Source organism: Teleopsis dalmanni, chromosome 1 (assembly GCF_002237135.1).
Source record: "Teleopsis dalmanni isolate 2A chromosome 1, ASM223713v2, whole genome shotgun sequence".
Classification (NCBI taxonomy): domain Eukaryota; kingdom Metazoa; phylum Arthropoda; class Insecta; order Diptera; family Diopsidae; genus Teleopsis; species Teleopsis dalmanni.
The window spans coordinates 233,041,961-233,049,935 of record NC_051846.1 but is presented as its reverse complement, the minus strand read 5'-3'; positions in this window follow the sequence as shown (position 1 = coordinate 233,049,935).

The window sequence follows — 7,975 nt, the reverse complement described above, 5'->3', positions numbered from 1 at the left end:
AAAATATCGAAAAATATACAGCGCGCGAATTTTAAATGAGAATTTCCGAAAACTTTTCAGTCTTAATGTACATTTGAATTTATATTATTGCTACTCGTAAAAGCAATAAAACTTAATTCTAATCACATCATCCACCATTAAACGGATGAAAAGAAAAACTTTAAAGAATTTTTACATCAAATTTTTGATTGTTTCTAAAGCAATCACATTGAATATAATTTATTGATTTAATGATAATTTCCAAGCTATTCACTAAACACACCAAAATATTCTCAGACATTAAATGAAATACTTTTACTAAATGATGCCAATAAAAAATATTTTAAGGCCCACAAAGCGCCTCAGTAATAATCGTTTAAGTACTTCGCCACTATTAAACAGCGACCATTTCCAGTTAATGTAAACAATGAACGAAATAAAAATGTCACATTAAAATATCAATTTGACATTAGCATTTAAACTATAAAAGCAGGCACTGGAGCGTTAAAATCGTGGAAAAAGCCAAATAAAAATATCATAAAAAGTACAAATATCTACAAAAAATTTGAATGAAATGAGATGGCGATGAAATGTGAAAATTAAGTTGCGAGCTATTGATAGACGCATATAAACGTTTTACTGCTGTCACTTTGACATTTGAATAATTGTTCTTTGCAGGATGCTGGAGAAGCGAGCGCAATCATTGACGAACCAAAGACCAAAGCCGTAAAGACAACCATTTAAAATGCAATCAAAGATACTGCCGGCAATATTAAAAAGCTACGTGTCTACTTGAGTAAATTTGTTGAAGAACAAATAAAGTCAGTATAAAAAATTAATAAGAAAAAAGCAATTATGCTAAGAACTGTTTAGACTACTCAACGCTTACATATGTAGGTAAGGAATTAATTTTAAAATTTGTGATGCTAATGTGAATCTATTAAATAAAATACAAACATTTTAAGGTTTCTATGAAAGAGAACATTAACATGTCAATAGTACGAATAAAAAACCTCCATAGAACAGCTGTAAATTTATTTATATAAAATAATGAATATATATATTTTATACTACTGTTCTACCCTACAACAGAATTTTCGGTAAGTTCTTATTTTAATCTTTCAATACACGTGCTTACATTAGAGCGGCACATTCAACATGCTTTTAAAATCATAACAATCATTTCCATTATGATTTCATATAGAATTTGTTATTACCAACGCACACGAGTTCCATGTCCATGCAGTCCATAACACACGTTTCCTAATAGGATTGATGTAGCAACAGCAGTCATCAATACCCGTATATGTGCGAGGACATGAGTCGGCAGCCCAAAAAGAAAATAACTTTTATAAAATTTAATGCCAATGAATTGCAGAAACCGTGAAGCGTTACGATTTTGATACGATTTTACTGTTCTTTACATTTGTGTTGAAAGCAAAAACGTATGACTTTTTAGCACTTCATAAACAGCACAATGTCCATATATACGTACATATGTATAGATTTCCCCCACCGCATGTATGGATGCCAAACTTATTCGCACTCGCATACTATACGCAACGTATTGCCTAATCCTTTGCAAGTCCTTTGCAAGTCCTTTGTCATGTACTTTTCCTACCCAAAAACGAATTGAAAGTGAAAAATCTTAAGCCGATCTCTTTACTCATTTTTTGATGCGTTTTGACATTTTTATTAGTTTATTGTTATGGTTTGCTTGGAGATTAAGACTATCACACCTTTGCGCATAAAATGTCATACAAAAAATCCTTTTTGTTAACAATTGCTATGTTAGCAGCGCATATACTACTCCTTATAATCGCTATTGTGGACAAGAAAGAAAAGCATCCGGAACGACCTTTTAAATTGGATTAGAACTTTTGACTTTTTTAGTCGTTATCCTTACAAACATTTCAATGTCCTTTTTGCAGAAATTACTGAAGATTATATGTTTTTTTTTACATCTTTTTTGCTTCTGCTCAGATAACTATGCTTTTTGCTTTTATCACATTTTCTATGAATGAAGTGTGATTTTCGTAAAATTGGATGAATTCTTGCATTTATTTTTTATTTTTGTTTGGTACAAAGTGTGAGGCGTAAAATCCTATCAAAAGGTGCGCAATAAGTAAGTTGATTGTCCTTTTTTTTGTAACGCCCAGTCGTAACGTATGTTATGAATTTTAAGAATTTATTTTATGAAGCATGAAGTATATGTATTCCATTTGTCAGGACAATCAAATTGTTGAACTGAGGTATTTCATTTCACAAATGTTTTTTAGCCACAAATCATTGAAATCTTCTTACGTCATATACAATTCACAGCCGATTGGATAAAATCTTAAACCATATTCTTTAATGCTATAGTTATTGTTTTGATATTACACAATTTATTTGTAAATGTATTAAATATATATATTAAAAGGTTTTTAGGTTCAAATCATTGAAATCTTTTTATTTATAAACATTTATTAATATAGTAAAGAGATTTACTCAAACTGTTTTTGGTCGTAAATCATTAAAATCTTTTACCATCACTAGTGATTGCAGAAAATTTTTATTAATTCATATTTACGATCAAAGAAGAAATATCTCTAATTATAAAGAACTATGCTCATCGCATATATATGCACCCACACGTATTGCTTACACACCTGGTGACCCCTTCCAACATTTTTACAAGGCTGAGAAGCAAAATTTCGAGAGACGTCTTAGACATGTATAAGTGTAGATTACACTTTTTTGCTTTAATTATATATGCATATATCACTGGGCATAGTCCATACACGCCTTTTTTTTTAGCTCGCAGTAAATACTTTTAGATTCAACAAAAACAAAAAAAAAAAAAAATCAACGTAGCTATTACTATTACTGTCTACTAACAGAGAAATTAGTCGCTATAAAATTTTCTATTGTATTTGTATGTACAATAGAATATGGTTAACTTTTGCAGTAAGTGGATTGCATACATTAAAAAAATCAAACCTTTCCATCACATAGATACTTAACCTTAAATTTGCATTTCCACCTTTGCAATATGAAAAAAAAAACACAACACTTTGTTAAAAAAACCAGTTCTCCAATAATTTCACATAGATATTATTATCTTATTGAAAGGTTAGAAAAAAAAATCAAATCTATGCAACCCGAAACTATTAAAAATGGTAGCTCAAACTTTTACTATTCTATTAGAGATTGCCTAAAGTGTCGTAACATTATAAATAAATTAATATATTACCATTGGTTAGCTTTCTCTTTTTAAGAGCTACTATTACTGGATAATACTATTACTCAGTATTTTTTTTGCCATATTTCGATGAAAGAAGTGGAAATTGACATTTAATTATAAAGCAAACGAGATTTTTTACACATGATGCAAAAAAGTTCTTTTTTGAAAAACAATTTATTTCATTTCAAACAACAGCTAACTATATATAACGATTTTCCCCGTCTAAAGCATTTCGAATATGAGGCAGGTTATTTGGAGAATAGTTTTTGAATGGATTCTATCATCACAAAACAAATTTTGCTTTAAAGGCAAATGCATTTTTCTGAAAACGTCAAAATGGCACTATAACAAATCAGGTGAATACGAAGGGTAACATTACCAATGAATAAAATTGCCAATAGATGGCCTTATCATAGACAACCATTTCTTGAAATGTCGGTTTGCAATAAATATTGTAATTAATCTTTGATAATAAACTCACAGTTTATTATAGAATAGATAGAATAAATGATAAACCAATGTGTTGCTCAACATTTCTGTTCTCACAACCGTTTTAAAACTGCTTTTACCACTCATGATATATGATATGATGTATGCAATCATTATCATAAGTCTGTTATTTTTTATCAATTGAATCGTTTCGGTAAAGATTTTACTAAATTAAAGAGTAAAGTTACTATGATTACAGCTTCTTGTTGGAATGTAAGTTTCGTACCGATAATACAATCGTTTTGCCACTACAGATTAAACTACTCATTATCCAAATATCTTGAAATTTTGAAAGCATATCACTGAGAGGTAGATTTTTATAAATGTATATTATATTAAGCAGGTGAGTAGAGTGGCAGTGTGCCATTGCTTGTCGCGCATAGGCCTATTCTCCCGTTATAAATTAATCCATTGAAACTATTAAATGCCATTTAAGGAATTCACGACCCTTCCCGGCAAATCCAACCACTGAAACTTGTAAAGATCGAAATAGGCTTTAATTCCATAATAATAATTTCCTTTCGATTATCCAGAACGCTTCTCCTTACATTATTGTGTGAAATTCTGCATAAAGCTGGACAATTACAGAGAAATTGCTAAATAATTTTCTATTCCTCCTTGCCCTTAAGACGACAACATTCTACCTATTAAGTCCACTTAGATGTTTTGTCTCTTAACAGTCCCTTTCTGACCACATTATACGTGATTTTTTTCATGCAAAGATATTTTTACACTTAAGATTTACGAATGTTTTAAATATATTTTTAATTTTTAACTTGTATATATTATATTCTGTATTAATTATAAGTAAAATTTTCATGTATTATCTAAATAGTTGCAGTAGCAAATGTCTTCAATAAACATACAACAGAATTTGTTTACTACAACTAATGTATATCATGTTTATCTTACTTATAAAGCCAATTAAATTTAACCTATCAAACATTGTTCATCGCCATCTTACAAATTTAATGAAAATAACAACAGAAGTATTTAAAATACCAGTAAATTTGTGTTTCTTAATCTATGTACATGGAAATTTTCCGAACAATCAAAAAAGTTTCTATACAAAAACATTAAACTTCTACGACTTTACATGTTGTGAGTAGTTGCCTGACGCAAAAATTGTAAGTGTGACAGTCTTTGCCAAAAATGTGCTTGTGGCATTACAAAATCCATTGTCTAAAATCACTTTGACTTTAAAAGTCAAACTAATTCAGATGCATCCTTTCTAGTTTCATACACACATATACATAGGACACTACTTCAAGCAACAGAATACTACGAGGAGCTGCAATAACTACATTAAACCCTATTAAATACACATAAAGCTAAAATTCTCATACAGACAAAAATAGGCACCAAAGGCAAACTTATTTCATGTTCCGAATAGCAAGTTATGTGGATGTACTTAATGGTACGTTCTAAATTTTGGGTTATATTGAAAGTATGAAATTTTAAAAAAAACTCTAAAAATGTTATGTTATCTTGCACTTTTCCAAAAGGTGTTAACCGAACAATGTATATTTACAACAGAAAAGTAGTAGAAGTTTAAAATCATTTCACTACTCTAGAGATGACGTTAAAACCAAACAGTTTGCTAATGTTAGTCTTTCACTTCTTTGAACAGTGGCGGATTTGGTAACAAAAGTGTTGTATTTAAAGGTTCCATACACCAAAATTGATTTTTAATTTAAAATTTTTGTTTAAAAAAATAAATAAAAACTTTGATAAACAGATTTTTCAGCAATTATATAATATACTAAAATTAAAATCTAATAAATTTAAAACAGATCTAAAAGATATGGTGAAATAAGTGAAAAGTAGTTTCATATTCATTTAATATGAACGTAAAGTTTAAGTAAAATATTTCTTAAATATTTTTCTGAGTATGAATCAAAATTTTACTGCAAATAAGTTCAATTAACATAATCCAAGTTACTCGATCAAATATCTAATCGACACAAACTTTTTGAAAGTATATTTATTATATTTAGTAATAATTTGTTGAGTGATAGTAAAAACAGCTAATTTCTAGTACAAGTTATACTAATCTAATTTCAGTGACAATTTCACCTAATTTTTGAAAATTATTTCACTCTATATAACGCTTTTTATCTCACACTTTGAACTATTATCCAAAATTCTAAAGACATAAATATACTTTTTCTATGTGCTTTTGATTCAATACTCACTTATTTACGTATTTGGCATTTATAGATGAGTATCGTCTTTGACTGTCTTCAGTAACATTCACCAGTTCACTCAATCAACGACTTGCTGATGACCGTTCACAGTTTTGAGTAACGTTTTATCTTGCAGTAACTGATTCTTCTGTCGTAAATGTGATAGAGAATAACGAATCAATTCCCCTGTCAGAATATGACCAGCAAGGACCCTATAAATGTCAGGATATGACCAGCAAGAAGACGTAGTTAATCACTCTTCTTAATTCGATAAGTTTAGTTTGAACATATATAACATATATATGTATAACATATATTTTATATATACTTGTGAATATTTCTCATTATTTCTCAATTCTGTTTGTTATACACCAGAACATATACCAGAACAAATGTATTAGAAAACTTGTAAAGGACGATTATTATTTACTTAAACTGTACCTAAATGTGTCCAACTGCTTAATGTGTCCAAAATTCCATTTATTAGCACGCTTAGTTGTTCTTTGAATCTATAGGCTGACACCAATTTAAGTGTCTATGCCGGGTCCCAGATCAACAAATTCTTTTAAAGAGTCCAACTTATAGCTGTCAACAGTAATGGAGGTTCCAAGATGCTTAAGAGATTTGTTTGTTTACAAAAGGTGTGGAAAAACATGTTTTGTTGTCTTTCATTACAAGATTCATGGGCTTCGCTTGTGTTTCATATGTCAAAAGTCGATCTGAAGGAACGTTTTCAATTTTCAATTTGTCAGCATACACGATAATAGCAACACACTATTACAATTAGTTTGCCATAACCTTTAACAGAATAAAAATTTCTGGACCGTCAGACACAAATACGACTCTGTTAAGCTCTGCATAGACCATATAAAATGAGTTGATGTAGAAAGTTTGTTCAAATTTTACGTTTCTTTATAGACAAACTAACTTTACGAGCTTTATTTATTCGTAGTTTAATTTTAAAATGAATTGTTATAACCATAAGATTATAGATTATACAAAAATCGTATGAATGTTTTAATTTAAATTTTTTATACATTTATCCTTTAAACTATTTTATCGGAAAGATCCTGGGGTTCCGAAATTTTATTATTTTTTAATATGTAATTAATTGCATTTTTGTTATTATATATAACAAATAAAACAACCATCAGATACAAAATATTGCATTGTTGCAATGTTGCCACTGCAACCACAACAACGTTTACCCGCTCATTTGCAACGCAGTGGCATATGAACTCGTTAACAGGCACTCGCAGAGGTTATGTTCAACATTTTTCCAACAAGCCATTTTACAAGCGTTCAGTCAGTTCGTTCGTTTCTGAATTTGAGGTTATGTTTTCGATGTTTTGCATGTTTCACCGAAGGTTAAATGTTTCAGTTTTTGTTGTTTTCGCTTGTTATTTTTGTTATCTTGTTGTTTTGTTTTTCGGTTTTGTGTTATTTTTCCATAAAATTGCAATGTAATCCACAAAACACATAGCACTTCCCACACATTACCTCTTCAATATTACATGGGTTAGTTCTTATGCCATTTTGGGTTATTTCGTTTAGGAACTTTAACTTCACGGCTTTCTAAGCAGCTCTGAAATAGTGTACATAAAATTTTGATGTTGATATTGTAGTTGTATCTGTTATTGTTCTCTTAGAGTTTTTTCTAAAATTTTAATGTCTGATGGCCTCTACGGAAAACCATAGACTATTTCTGCTACAAATGCTTAATCATTTGCATTGTAGTTGCGTTACCCAATTTTACAAAAATGAAAATTTGGTTTATTTGTCAGACTTTTGTATAGTTTTTTGCAATTGTATGTTTTGCTTGTTAATAAGAGTAATAGAATTAAAGTAAGTTCTACATTAAATGTGAACTTTAAGTCATTGAAATTGTATTAAAATGTCAGATATTGTCATTACGGGCTTCTTGATTAAATGGATCACAAAAAGACAATATCTGCATTAAATACAGTTTTATTATTTGTTCAAGTCTATGAAGTCACAATAAATAAATAATAAGCTTGCGGAATGAAAATAAAAAACGGATCCCATACGGTTTGAATAACGTCAGATAGAAAATCGCAGAGCCGCTTGTGAAATA